This window comes from Rhodnius prolixus, unplaced genomic scaffold (genome assembly GCF_049639745.1).
Source record: "Rhodnius prolixus isolate KJV_2025 unplaced genomic scaffold, Rpr scaffold_9, whole genome shotgun sequence".
Lineage (NCBI taxonomy): Eukaryota > Metazoa > Arthropoda > Insecta > Hemiptera > Reduviidae > Rhodnius > Rhodnius prolixus.
This window is the reverse complement of record NW_027411604.1, coordinates 1728281-1743484: the sequence shown is the minus strand read 5'-3', so window position 1 is coordinate 1743484 and position 15204 is coordinate 1728281. Positions and strand designations below refer to the sequence as shown.

Below are 15204 nucleotides of genomic sequence, written 5' to 3'. Positions count from 1 at the left end.
AGTTAAAAAATTGAAATATGATTAATAAATACCAGATTTTTGAAATGGTCTAGCAGCTTTAATTTTGAAGATATCGCGTTGCGGTTTCCGGTTTCTTTTGCAACTTTTTATTCTCTTTAAAACTGTGTATATGAAAATAGGGGGTCAACTGCGAACCCTCACTTTTGGTCACGCGTCAGCCGCGTATGCGGGCAGAAAACTAAAATCAAGTCACATATTCTGAAACTAGAGGTGACGGGCAACAAATTTTTCCTCTACCATTTTCTTTTCGCTAAGATTAACCGTTTAAGCATGAAATGCATTTGAGCCGTCTTAAAATGGAACACCCTGTATATAAAAAATAGCTAAGAACTTAATCGAAATTAACTTAAAAGAAAGTGGCACTTCCGGTAACAATCAACTATCTTCAACTTTATAAAATTTTTAAGTACATACATAAAACTGGAAAGATACTTTAGAGATATGCCCAACACATCCCCACTCCGTCTTATGTCTTAGAACTACTTATGTGCACGTAAGTAAACGGAAGTATAGGTATTAATGAATAATTAAACAGGAAATCGTAGATGTATTCCAGAAAATAGAATTTAAAAAAACTGAACAATCGATTAAAAAATAAAGAACATTAGCAAGTAAATAAGTAAAGGAAGTTGAAGGATATTTTCGGATATCCTGTTAGAAATTATTATTGAATTTAAATGAATATTATTGGACGGCACTTTCTTCAAATACAGATTGGGGCCAAGGGACAATTCCGAACGAAATACCTACTGCTGTAGGAACAAATCAAAGCTGAATCTAGGATAGGATGGATATGTTTTGAAATAGAAACGCAGGTGGCCATATTTAGGTAAAGAGATGGCTAGAGATTTCGTTGTAATGGCCTCAGCAGCTCATTCTACCGTCCAAATTGAGCGGTAAAAATAAAAAAAAAATGGTTTAGAGGTTTTTAGCTTCTTTGGAGAAAAGAGAAGTAATATGCATAAATCGAGACAGTAATACACGACTATATAATGTGCACTCTGCAACGTACGGGACATATACACGGACAGAATGACGAGCAGCCTAGAGTGTGCAATGGCGTGAGAAAGAGAAGAAGCCTTTTGTAGCAGAACGGGGCTGAATAAGTTTTAGAAGAGAGTGACGGCCATGTTGGGTTTTAATAACAGTGCGAGAGCTGTGTACAGTTTACCCCCACCAACTAACCACCGCTAAGTTTATGAACACACTCTGGTTGTTGAGCGCGGTACCAATTCCCTGAAAGTTGTGTGCCGGTTATTAACTATTATTGTTGAGAAGATAAAGCGGTGAGCTTGTAAGGCAGTACACCATGTGTACAATGAACCAAGAACTGAGCAAAACATTAAAAAAAAAAAAAAAAAAAAAAAAAAAAAAAAAAAAAAAAAAAAAAAAAAAAAAAAAAAAAAACATCCAAAGTACAAGCGTAAACAAAAAACTAACAGCCATGTGCGCGCGCAAGGCGGTGGACCCATTAACTATTTCTTTGCAAAGTTCTAATTTTTTATTTTAACTTCACAGATTTTGTTTTGTCAACATTATAGCACAATAACAATAAGATTGGTAATGAAAACGAAAAATTTACGTAAAATTTTACGAGATAATTGATATAATCGCTCCACCGGAAGTGAATACGACTTCTTTTTCAGTAATCATTGAACAGTGCACCCAGATTATGCTTCCGTTTTTTTTTAATGTCCCCAAAACTATAATGAGAGAACTACATTGAAATCTTCTCAAATTCAGTAAAAATTCAAAGTCAACCAAAAAATAAATAAATAAATAAACCTTGACAAGTAGAAGAAAACCGTTTGACTGTTAGTGACATAGCACACCAACTTCACTGTAATTATTAGTTCAAAGTACAATAGATGAATACCAAGGACTGGCTGACAGAATAACGGTAAAAGATTGGTTCAGCAGAATGTGTTGTGCAGTGTAGGCACAAATAAGAAAGAATATAGAATGGAGTTTAGTTTAAAGGAAAAAAAAAAAATAAAAAGGATTTGCAAAACTGAACACACGCTGGGGATCTGGTGAGGTCGGAGGGAGGGGGTGATGGAGTGGGTAAAGGGCACCCAGCTGGGTGTAGCAGCCCAGAATACTGAGTGAAAGAAAACGAGTAGGGTTTAGATTAAAATCTGTAGTAAGGGTTGGTTCTGTAAAACCGAATGGTCTTGTTTGCTGGCAGGCTTACGAAATAACAATCTAAAAAAAAATCTAAGTGCGCAGGAAAATACATGCATAAAAGGGTGCCACGATAGCCGAGCGGTTACAGGCTAGACCCGCAAAGCTAAGATGTATTGTGGTACTAGGCTATATTCCCCGGTCTACACCTTTAATGGTTAATATGAGGAATTTGCAGTAAAGTATGTTTGCTAGTCGCCACGATAACCGAGCGGTTAGATGCTAGACCCGCAAAGCTAAGATGTATTGCGGTACCAGGCTATATTCCCTCTATACCTTTAATGGTTAATATAAGGAATTTGCAGTAAAGTATGTTTGCTAGTCGCCACGATAGCCGCTCGGTTAGAGGCTAGACCCGCAAAGCTAAGATGTATTGCGGTACCAGGCTATATTCCCCAGTCTATACGTTTAATGGTTAATATGAGGAATTTGCAGTAAAGTATGTTTGCTAGTCGCCACGATAACCGAGCGGTTAGATGCTAGACCCGCAAAGCTAAGATGTATTGCGGTACCAGGCTATATTCCCTCTATACCTTTAATGGTTAATATAAGGAATTTGCAGTAAAGTATGTTTGCTAGTCGCCACGATAGCCGCTCGGTTAGAGGCTAGACCCGCAAAGCTAAGATGTATTGCGGTACTAGGCTATATTCCCCGGTCTATAACTTTAATGGTTAATATGAGAAATTTACAGTAAAGTATGTTTGCTAGTCGCCACGATAGCCGAGCGGTTAGAGGCTAGACCCGCAAAGCTAAGATGTATTGCGGTACTAGGCTATATTCCCCGGTCTACACCTTTAATGGTTAATATGAGGAATTTGCAGTAAAGTATGTTTGCTAGTCGCCACGATAGCCGCTCGGTTAGAGGCTAGACCCGCAAAGCTAAGATGTATTGCGGTACTAGGCTATATTCCCCGGTCTATACCTTTAATGGTTAATATGAGAAATTAACAGTAAAGTATGATTGCTAGTCACCTCCGTCCACGACACCTAATTTGTGGTAGTTGGACGAAAAGCCCCGCCTGAAAAAATAGGCGATTACTTTACTTTTTTTACGTGCATAAAATATTTTTCAAATTCCCAACTATATCAAGAGAAATGAGTCAGCTATGTATAGGGGTGAGATGGAAACATAAGTAAAATCGAAATCTCTACAACAAATTGATTTATCTACCTCTGAAGATGGATGGAATTTCGATAACTGGTCAGGGATATTATAAACATGCATGCGATAATAAAAAAAAAAAAAAAAAAAAAAAGTTAAAGTTCTGTTTAAATGTAACTAAAACAAGAAATTTGGTAAATACAAAAACAAAAAAATATCGTATGAATTAGTGAAAGAAATAGGAACTTCCGGTTCAATTTCTTTCACTAAATTACTGTCAGGTACTGAGTGAGTAATTGAAAGTAATACAAAAAATCCTTACTTCCGGTGATTTACTTCCGTTTTTGGGTGGGGGCCCCCTGTTTACAGGCATTTCATTTAATGCAAGTTGTAATTATTTGGAAGGTAAGTCAGATCAAAATAAATTAGCCAATGGAAACTTTTTTTTATAAAAAAAAATAATTTCACTCACCAATCACTAAGATGATTTTTGATCGATTGATTTAAGGAACTAGAACCATCATATCCTTTACAACACTAAAACACACGAAACAAAAAACAAATAAAAAATAAGAATTAAAAAATAAAAATAACTTTTCATTTAAAAAAAAAAGAAAAAGAGAACTAAACGGAGATATGTACAACTATTTTGGCAAAAAAAACAGAAATAATTAATTATCTTTTAACATCTCTCCACTTACGTCGTTAGAGAGGACTGTTGCAAAGATAACCAATGTATAACCTACCTATCAGCTGACTAGAAGAGTGAATATAAAAGGCCGTTGCAGATATGCTATTATTTTCAACTAATAGTTTTGCCGCTTTATTGGACGGTTTATATAAAAGTACATTTTATTTATATAGTTAATTTAACTTCCTCCATATTCTATTTATAAATTTATATTTTTTTAACAAATAATTTCTCTATATAGATTTTGATGATTATTTTTATTATTTATTATTCTTACGATCCTCAAAATTATAACTTACAAATTTTTCTTCAATCTCCAAACATTTTAGTTGTATTTAATTTATGAACATTATTCAGTTTTATAACCGTAAATTACACTGAAATTACTTTACGTCTCTCCTAGCCCTAAATTGATTTTTTCTTTAAAAAAAAAAAAAAACTTTATCAATGCGAAATTTACTTTAAAAAAAAATTGGTGAACCATTCAGCGAAGTGGTATTTCCCGGTTGGAGAATTTTCTTGCTACTCGCCATTATAGCAGTTATGAAACCTTCCTCTAAAAACTCAAAACCATAAATTTCACAGCTGTAGAGGAGGGTAAGTCTTCTCAGAAGTACATACCCTAAAGTAAACAGATGTAAGGGTACTGCCATGAATAAATTTCGTGTATATTGTTCCGTAGAACAATAATTATTAGAACAAGTTTCATGAGATTTAAAAATGTAAAAATAAATAAATAAATAAGTGAAAAATCTTAAAGGATTTTGATGGCTATGTTTCATTTTATGTGATTTTTAGTTCGAGTTATATATATATCTCCTTAACAAAAACTTACAGTTTAAAATGTTAAGTATAAGGGTTGATTAAACGCCAAAATGCACACAAATCAGCAAGTATCCAACATTTCATTCATACTTCCTTAATATTTAAGTAATTTTACTGCATTAACATTTTATTAAATTTTTTAGAATTTATTAGATGTCACAGACCCTTAATGCTGGCCACTTCATTCATAATATTTTTTTATTATAATTATGATAAAATGAGTGATGAATTATTCTGAGTAGTCACATATACATGCATGTTAAAGTAGAAAAAAACAAAGTTAGAGTCGGCCACTTTTTAAATTTCAATCACGGAGGATTTAAAACAATATTTCAGTCTTGAATTCGTCTTACCTGTAATTAACAGTTTGATTATTATAAATAACTAGATATTACAGTGAATCTATAGTGCTACTTGAACATATATTTTGTAGACGAAAATGGCCAGCATAAGGGTCTGCGACATCTAATAAATTCTAAAAAATTTAATAAAAAGTTAATGCAGTAAAATTACTTAAATATTAATGAAGTATAAATGAAATGTTGGATACTTGCTGATTTGTGTGCATTTTGGCGTTTAATCAACCCTTATACTTAACATTTTAAACTGTAAGTTTTTGTTAAGGAGATTAGTAATAATAATTTTGGAAGGGGCCTTACATAAAGGGGGCTAACTCCTCTCTCATTCGATGTACAGCGTCGAGACCCCCAAAAGGCACATCTACATAAAATTCCGAATTGAATGACACCTCATTCAAGAAAATCGGTTCGCGCGTTTAGGCGCTACGCAGTTTACAAAAAAGGTAACAACAACAACAACAACAACAACAACAATTTTTGAAAATGTTGTTTTTGCGCAATTTTCACATTGCTTTTCTCGAAAACTAATAAATCTATGTTATTACGAAAAAATTACAGTTATAAAGGAGGATTTGCACTATATTTTAAAGAAAATTTGGGAATTTTATCTTTTATAGAAAAAGAGAAAAAAAATGCCGAAGTTGGGTGTTTTTCAACGTTACGCTTTTTCGTGCAGTTTTTGAAGATCAACCCTTATCTCTTTAAAAATCTCTTTTTCGGACTTAGGGTTCTTCGAATTCATATTTCCGGGCCAAAAAAAAAAAAAGTTTGATTACAAAATTGGATAAGACAGTATATTTTTTGATTGAAGCTAAGCTCAAGCGCCTCTCATGAACTGCTTTAGCGATTTATTTTCAGCATTTCCAAAGACTCGATGAGTTGAAGTGGCTTTTCCCCTGTCCATGGCCGCCAGTATTTTTTTTGGCTTCTTTCCTTTTTCAAGTCATCCAGTCTCACAAGGTCATGCTATATTTTTTTCAACTGTAGAGCAAATCCTCGATCCATTCCCGTAACACTAGATCTCGCACATCTGATCTCTATATTCCCTCTCACCGTACCTCATCCTTTGACAAGTCCTTCCTAATACGTGCTACCTCTCTCTGGAACTCCTTGCTCCTACCCTATCTATCTTTAAATCCCGTCTATTCAGTTATCTCCTTTCTATTCAGCTTCCTCCGCTGGACCACCGCTTCAAGAACGACTTTACGTACTTCCGCAACGCTTCATCATCGGCTGCTTCCGGCCCTACGTCACTCGAGTCTGCCCGCTGGTGTACTTCTTAGCTGCATCTCAGCTTGCTACGAGTCACTTGATATCTAGCACTTCGCCTCATCCGCATCTAGTGCACTTGGTGCACTATTACCCTTCCCTCTTCCGCTTACCCGATATCCAACTCTGATACGCCTCTTGAGGCCCAAACCCAAATATTTTTTACGCTTCTCGGAGCTCAACTACACCTTACCCACACACACACACATCTTTACACGATTGTTTACCTAAGCTCCTTAATAGTTCCTATTCCTTTCTACCGCTTATTTAGAGATCCTGCACCGCCTGGCGGATGCTATGTGCGCTCGATTCCAGTTCTTCTAAGGTAAGCGTCTTCTTGTCCATTTTCCTTACTAACTATTTTCTTTGTCGTTGTTTATCCCCCCTCGAGCACATACCGATTTAAATCACGTTTACGTCATCTGCACCCTCTCCGCATCTGGGTGTAAGCCTCACGCGCTTACAGTACCTATATTTATTCTTAGGGGACAATTGTCTCAGAATAATAAATTTCTTTTCTATTCTATATTTTACCAACAAACTGAAAGTAAAGATTGCAATTTCTTCAAATACTTTTTTTATTTTACATGTATTATATTTTTGTCCCCAAAATATTACACATTAAGCAAGAAAAAATAAAAAAACATAATAATGGAGTCTAAAAATTGTGGAAGTAACCAAACCGGATGGTAAGGGCAAAAACTAAAGTTGTATTAGTACCACGTTGCGTGTCAAATATATGTCGCTAGCGATATTCCGAGGCTGGCAATGTTATGGTTAGGAGGCTAGGAGGTGGGGGTAAACTGTGAGCGGTGTGGAAGGACATTTGTATTACTTCTGAGACACGAAGAGAGAGATGTACCGCGGGGGCAAGTACCCCTCCACCCAATCGACCACTCTCTTAGGTACAAAACAACGGCCGCAAAAACCAACCTACTCCTTTTTTCCAATATTGAATTATGCATTAAGAAGGAACAACTAAAATGGGGAAGGAGAGAGGGAAGCTTGGTTTTAAACAATTCATGCACTGGCAAGAGAGAAGAGAGGAGCAGCACCTTCTCTTCTCTCTCGTGCGGCCTCACAAAGAGCCAGGCCGGCCTTTCTCTCCCAGAGAGCAGCAGACAGGACCTGCGTGCTCTGTCCGGTCTATTTGTTTGTTGTGTACACTTCAAAAGGAAACACATTCTCCAATAATCACTTATCCCTGATCGCACAAATAAGAATAAAATTGTATCGCCATTATTTTAACCACAGTAAGTTATCGCTGTTTCAATTTTTTATGCATTCCATAACAATGATTAAAAAAAAATATATATACAGGGTGAACCAGTAAGTAATGTCCATAGGCCTACTGTATGTAGTACATCTAAAGTGGAGTTCAATGACGTATTGGCCAACTTCATATTTTTCACTGTTCTTGAGTGACGTCACTTTTAATTGGTTTTCTAAAATCATTATTTTTTTCCAATAAAAATGTTATTACTCAGAAAGTTTTAGTCCGAATTCGATTCTGATGACACGGTTAGAAAGACAGATAAATTTTCTAAAAATTGATACCATTTCGAAGCATAAGTTATTCTCCAAACAGCCTCAATCTTCCTCCGAATGCTGGGAAAATAAAAGAAATCGAAAATGTTTGAAGAAAACTCAATAGGCCCTTACGTGATCATTATCAGACCTAGGTGCTGGCCACTTTTTATGCAAGTTTCCTTGCCTAATGGGCTTTCTAACGGTATATCATTTTCCAGGATTCCTTTTATCTTCGTAAGAGAAATTACTTTTGTTTTTGCAAGAAAACGTGTTCACGAGCATTCAAAAGTGTTAGTTCATCAAGTTGTTTAATTCATTGAAAACTCTTTTAGATGGACCAGTAGTCAAATTTTTGAAGTAGATTGTCTTAAAATAAGGAAGTCAAAGGTCAAAGGTTACAAATTGCACTTAAAGAAAGGTTTATTCACATTCTTTTCTTTTTCAACAGGTAGTGGTGTGGGAAATTGTAATTGGTTTGAGTAAATACAAACTAGATGGACTACACACAGTAGGCCTATGGACATTACTTACTGGTTCACCCTGTATACGTGGGTCGTTTGAAAAGTCCGTGCAAAGTCATAGAGATAGCACCACTGGCGCGTATCGAGGTTATGTTTAGTTAGTAGCATCTCTTGGAAGAACACACACCAAGTTTCAGCCAGATCGGTCTATTTCTTTGTGTTTGGCATTCGTTTGAATCGAGGAAGTCGAGTGATTTTCAAAAAATGGACGAAAAAGAATTTCGTGTGTTGATTAAACACTACTTTATGAAAGGCAAAACGCCTCAGGAGACTAAAGAGAAGCTTGATAAACATTATGGTGACTCTGCACCTTCGATTAGAACAGTTTATAAGTGGTTTCAAAATTTTCGGAGTGGCCATATGGGCACAAGTGACGCTGAACGTTTTGGACGCCCTGTTGAGGTTACTACTCCAGAAATCATTGATAAAATCCATGATATGGTGATGGATGACAGAAGAGTGAAGGTGCGTGAGATTGCTAGTGCTGTGGGCATCTCGAATGAACGGGTACATAATATTTTGCATCAACATTTGGACATGACAAAGCTATCCGCAAGATGGGTGCCGCGATTGCTCACGCTTGACCAAAAAACGAAATCGTGTGAAGTGTTGCAAGGACGGTTTGCAGCTGTTCCAGAAGAATCCGCAGGACTTTAAGCGTCGTTTCGTCACTGTGGATGAAACATGGACACATCACTACACTCCTGAGACCAAAGAACAATCTAAACAATGGGTTACCAAGGGGGAATCTGCGCCAAAAAAGGCGAACACCGTTCCTTCGGCCGGAAAGATTATGGCGACTGTCTTTTGGGATTCGCAAGGAATAATTCTCATCGACTATCTGGAAAAGGGTAAAACTATTACAGGTGTGTATTATTCATCGTTATTGGACCGTTTGAAAACCGAGCTGCTAGAAAAACGCCCACGATTGGCCCACAAAAAAGTCCTTTTCCATCACGACAACGCACCAGCTCACACCTCAGCAGTTGTGGTCGCAAAATTAATGGAAATAGGGTTCCAACTCGTTTCACATCCCCCCTATTCTCCAGACTTGGCTCCCTCGGACTACTATTTGTTCCCGAATATGAAGAAATGGCTGGCGGGAAAAAGATTTTATTCAAACGAGGAGGTGATTGCAGAAACGAATGGCTATTTTTCAGACTTGGACAAATCCTATTATTCGGAAGGGATCAACAAACTAGAGCAGCGTTGGACGAAGTGTATAAGCCTAAAAGGAGACTATGTTGAAAAATAAAAAAGGTTTACCCCCAAAAATTAAGTAGTTTTTATTTTTGCACGGACTTTTCAAACGACCCTCGTAATGCAACTATGCACAAGTATCAACGAACTTCTTAGGTATCATTGGCGGCAAAATCTCCAAATACGAACTTCTACAAGGTAAAGTAGCTCACCCGGATCAGCTGATTTTAATCAAATTAAAAATAAAAAATTTAATTTCCGCCAATTTTAAAAACGATCATACTAATTGAGAGCAAATAAAATGATATCGTTGCAAGAAGAAAACTGAACATTTCCGGTCAAAAGATGCGGAATTTGATAATCAAATTCAATTCTCACAAATATCGATTATAAAACTAAATTCATGCTTTTTTTTTTGTATACACACATAATTAATGTAGGGGTGATGGGGCACAATTGAACCAGGGGCACCTTTGAACAGTTTTAATTTCTCGCCAAAATATTTAAAAAAAATTATGATTGGGTAATTTTCTCCATATGTTGTGGTAGACCTGTTTTATAATTGACAGAGTTTCCCTTCCGTTTTCATTGTTGGGTAAAGTCCAGAATTGAGGAATGTTTTATTTTGTAAGGTGGAAGTAAAGATTTTTGCTGCAGCTTTAGAAGTGTATTGTGAAGATTTGTAGTGGACAAGGTGTAGGGTATTGTTAGTCCATATTTAACATTTGGAATTCGTATTTTTTAAATCTAGTATTTACAGAAAGGTCTATTTGCTTGCAAAAAGTGTTGGATATTATATTTTCTTTTATAGAAGGAGAGGGACACCACATTTCTACATCACCAGTTAAAATGTGCCGCCCTACCGACCACTGCAAGTTTGTGAGGGGCAAATGGTCCGAACCTACTACATTAAGAAGCGCAACAAACCGAATAATTTGTTCAAACTTCCTAAACCCATCACCACTTCGGGTACAACATCCCTGAACTGAGTCATTTGAACTAGATTTCAGTGGTTTAAAATAGAAAGTAATGTAGTAGTGAGAGAAATAACTGATAGAAGGTAGATTCAGCGTAAAGTAATATCATTTCTTTCTATTTTATATTGTGTTCAAAGGTACCCCAACCAGTGGGGCAGATATTAACATTTGATTAACAAAATGTTTAAATTTAAAAAAATAATAGATATGTACGTAAAGTACCAACTGTTTATTGATATAGATCTGTTAAGAAGACTTGAAAGGTGTAGAAAACAAAATAAAAAGGTTGAATAATACGATTCCTGGGCACTCTGTAAACAGAAAATGTAAATTCTGTTCAAATATGTGCCTCCTCTCACCTACTTTAATTTAAATTGAAGACAGTTTATCGAGAAAAACTGCGGAAATGTTCCCTCCACAAATTTCGCACTTCCAAATTAGAAAGTCAATTTTCTTTATAATACCACATTCTATTGGTGGTAGAAATGTCCTTTCTTTTTTCTTTTTTGCACCGAAATGACACGTTAGATACGATTTTTAAAATTCTTGGATAGCCATAAAAAAAAAAAAAAAAAAATGAATTTCCATGGAAAACTGTGGAAGACCACCCTCAGGAAAAACGGTATTTCCGGTTATGGAATATCGATCGATGAGTGACGATCTTCTCGTAAGTAATTAATCGTAATTTAAATTTTTGTCCACACACAATTTAAATTTGAATTTCCAAATAATGATGACCTTGATTGTTAATTGGTATTTACGTCAACGGAAGAAGTTAGGAGTGTTAGATATATGTATTTAGGTAGTTAACCAAATCCTCGAAATCGTAAATCCACTGATAAGGGAAATTGAACTCAGCATTCAGTCAGGATTTGGCTCTTATCAATTATATCAGTTCTAGTTTAGAATATTAATACATATTTATCCGCATTACATGAACAAAAAATTTAGTTTTAAAGAAAATTTCAAGAGTTGTATTACAGGAAGTCGTCTGTTCACATCAGATTTTTCCAAACAGGTCCTCAGCAAAGAGGAAAGAAAAACATATCTCACAGGAACCACCATCATATCTCACACTAGTTGAATACATTATTATTGCTGTTTATACAGTCGTAAAAAAACAGGAAGTTAAGAAGATTACAAAGAATAAAAGGAAGAGGTTTCTGTGGTAGGCTACCATAGAGATATCATAGCCTCAAAACGTAGCAACTGATCTAATTTAACATGTGGTCAAAAGAAATTGCAAAAATGTTTAAAAAAATGATTTTACTTTTTGGTACTACTGTTACGAGATTCGACTGTAACGTTTTCGACTAAAACTCGGCCTACCGGAAATGCCAAAGAACTTGCGGGATTTTTAGCGGTTTTTTGTTTGTTTTGTTTCGAAATTGGTACCTTTAAAGCAATGGTTCCCAACCTTTTTAAGACCAGGGACCATTTTAATATTTTTTGTTGTTAGCAGCAGGGACCATAAGGTTCAATATCACAGTAACTACTTTTAGATTTTAAAAATAAACTTCAATTAACATTGTGTTTATATTTTCAATTTATATTAATGTGCTTTTTGAGCTTGCACTTTCTAAACAAGATGGGTAATCCTGGGATTGATGAGATTCCTCAATGCGACACGCACAGCATCATTTGCTTTTTAGTCGACTCCTGGACTTGTTTTTAGGCGCTCTAAGCTCGCTCGACGTCCCGCTCGACGCACACGTGGCCGTATGTCAAATAAATATATCATTATTTTAAAAATGTTAAGTGTTTCGCGGACCATATTTTTTAGTTCTTGCGGACCACAGGTTGGGAACCACTGCTTCAATGCGATCATTTAGTAAAAATTCAAAATATTTTAAGAACATTTGGTTATGTGCACTGCGGTTTGTTTCTAGTAAAACGACGGTATAAAAAAACATTACGCAGTAAATCATATTTCTTTCGTAAGTTCTACCAAGGTACTTTTAATTTTCATTAAGGTTCCTGGAGGAACAACAGTTTTATCCTCTCCAATAAACAAATCAATCAAGTTAATAAAATGCATTAATAAATATTTAAATAAGCGTACTCTGGTAGGAACAACTGAAGCTTCGGTAGATCTTATAAACTGATCAACACGCTTTAGCCATTAACAAAATGTGTTCATCGAGAGACTTACCAGTTAGATATGTCCTGTCAAATGCAAATCTACGTATATTGCGCACCTACTGTCAATCCCATGAATTGACAGTATTTCCATAAATTAGGATATGGATTTTGGCAATAAAGGTGAACTGAAACAGTAGATTTAAATTTGACGTTCAGAAAATATTTTGGAATGGACCGCAAGGCTCTAGTTATCCCTAGATTTTGGTAATTCCAAAACACAGTTTAGGGATCTATGCTGTACAAATACAAGAAGAAATAAAAGTACAAACTCAAGTTCAGGTTATGTTCAAGGCGCTTTATACGCTATGTCTTAAGATTCAGTGTGCAGAGAGATGGTGGCAGCCATTGATTGAGGACATCATGAGGACCTTTGGTATGAGCAGTAAAGGCAGCAAAAGTTTTCTACATCAAGAGGTAACCCGATCGGAGCGTCAGTGACTTGATGGAAGGATTTGGATTGAATGACTAGATATGACTAAGGGAAGGCTAAGTTGCTGTTATATTAGTCTGTAGAAATTGATTATTGACATAATTAATGTTGCTTGAAAGCACAGTGTTGGGGTATACCCCTATAAGAGTCCAGATTCTCAGTAAATATCCCGGGTAACCTTAATTTTGTCCACTTAAGGAAGCCGGGGATTTGATTGAAGTCAACCGGAGCGACTACATCTCTCGTTAAAGTAAAGAAGATATTGTCACTTTTAGTTTCATTCGGTCAAAGTTGATATTCACGAAACAATCTTCAGGATCAGTTAGACGAACATCTAGCAGCGAGAGATAATCAGCGATTGCAATAGGATAGGTGGGGCTATCAGCTATGTAAAGTGTGTAAAGGGATAGATAGGTCTAAAAGCACTTATCGAGAGAAATCCATTCTCCTTGTAACGGATTGAGGAATGATGGGAATTCTTAGGTACCGTGAAATAGTTTAGGATAGGCTTTACAGATCTGGCGGGATGCAACCATCGAAGGCCTAAGGCCCCCACACATCCTATGAAGTCAACAAAAAGCACAAGTTCTACTGCGCAGCATGATATATTGGGCAAGACCAAAGCACACTTCATGTCCGGCTAGCTCAAAGAAAATACTGAGTTGGAACTTGATCTTCTTTCTCGCTCAGTGCTTCTTCGGACAGCCAACTTATTCCATGGCTCATTCTGTCAGGATGTAGCAGGAGAAAGCTGAGGGTTATACTGAATTCTATGCCTCCAAAGAAGTTTCATGATGGAAAAGAAGAAGACCAATTACAGGGAAAACGAAAAGGAAGTGATCTCAAAAAAATTTCAAAATTATAATTTTCGAATCGGTGCGATTAAAGAAAAAAAATATTAGTTTTTCTCACTCTTTACACGTGTAGAGCTATAATTTTTATTCGTATTTTCTATCGTTAAGAGTTATCGATAAGAGTTCTACGGAAGTGGTGAAGATAAGCTTCCCTTTAACGTGCCATTCAAGTGTGATGTACGTGCTCACTATGTTTATAACAAAAAACCGGAATTATTTTTATTAATTATTTATTAATAAAAAAGTAATTATTATTATTAAGTAATTATTTTATTTTATTTTGGTAAAATTCTGAAATTTAAAGAAATTCGATATACCGGAAGTGCCAATTTTCTGAATAAATTCTGCGCTTTTTAAAGCGATTTTTCTTTTTCTTGGGAAAATTAATTACGTAAATTGCGGAAAGTGAAAATCATGATAGTGTTCACAGCAGATTATATATATATATATTTTTTTTTTACTACTGCTAGAGGTAAGACACAGATCCTGAAAAAGAATAATACAGGGGAAAAGGCAGTGAAAGAGCAGCAGTCTGGGAGAAGATCAATGCCAGTAAAGTGTGTGGAGCAGAAAAAGAAGCAGTAGAAGTGGCAGCAGCGTTTGCAGCCAGAACAAGAAACGGGAGAAACAGAATTGCAAAAGAAGACGGCCCAGGAGAGGAGGAGATGTTCCCTCTTTCTCAACCCAATATCTGCCCAACAGCAGTTCTCCGCTCTCTCACTCTCTCTCACTCTAGAAGGTGATGTTTTAAAGGGGGAAGAAGACACCCAGCAGGGTTTCCAACCATTGCTGACCTTCCATCGCCCCCGGAGTAACTGTATGCGTGGTCTCTGTATGCAGCACATACAGACATACGTACTCTCCTCCAATTCTCTTTTAGTCAACAGAAAAAAAGAAGAAGAGAATATTAACGAGAGAGAGAGAGAGGAAGTGACAAGAGAAGAGAATTCTGCCATAGAGTAACGCTCAACAGAGCTGCTACACTGGTTTCATATTTCTCTTCTCTGATGACTGCGCTCAAACCTGTACAGACTTGCAACAAACAGTCCTACCAATACACCTTGACAGTGTGCCTTGCATTTTTTTTTTTTTTCTTGT

General features: G+C 36.2%; 1 protein-coding gene across 25 annotated transcripts in view; it reads right to left on the bottom strand.

Annotated features, from left to right (window-relative positions):
• tou (bromodomain adjacent to zinc finger domain 2B toutatis) overlaps nucleotides 1–15204 on the bottom strand; it is a 173221-nt gene that overhangs the window by 137085 nt on the left and 20932 nt on the right. For 24 of the 25 annotated variants that reach the window (XR_012458587.1, XM_074128263.1, XM_074128264.1 and 21 more), the window contains exon 2: nucleotides 3781–3845. The exons of the other annotated variant lie outside the window; for it this stretch is intronic. The gene's annotated coding sequence lies outside the window, so the exon portion shown is untranslated. The remainder of the gene's footprint in view (nucleotides 1–3780; nucleotides 3846–15204) is intronic. 25 annotated transcript variants of the gene reach the window in all.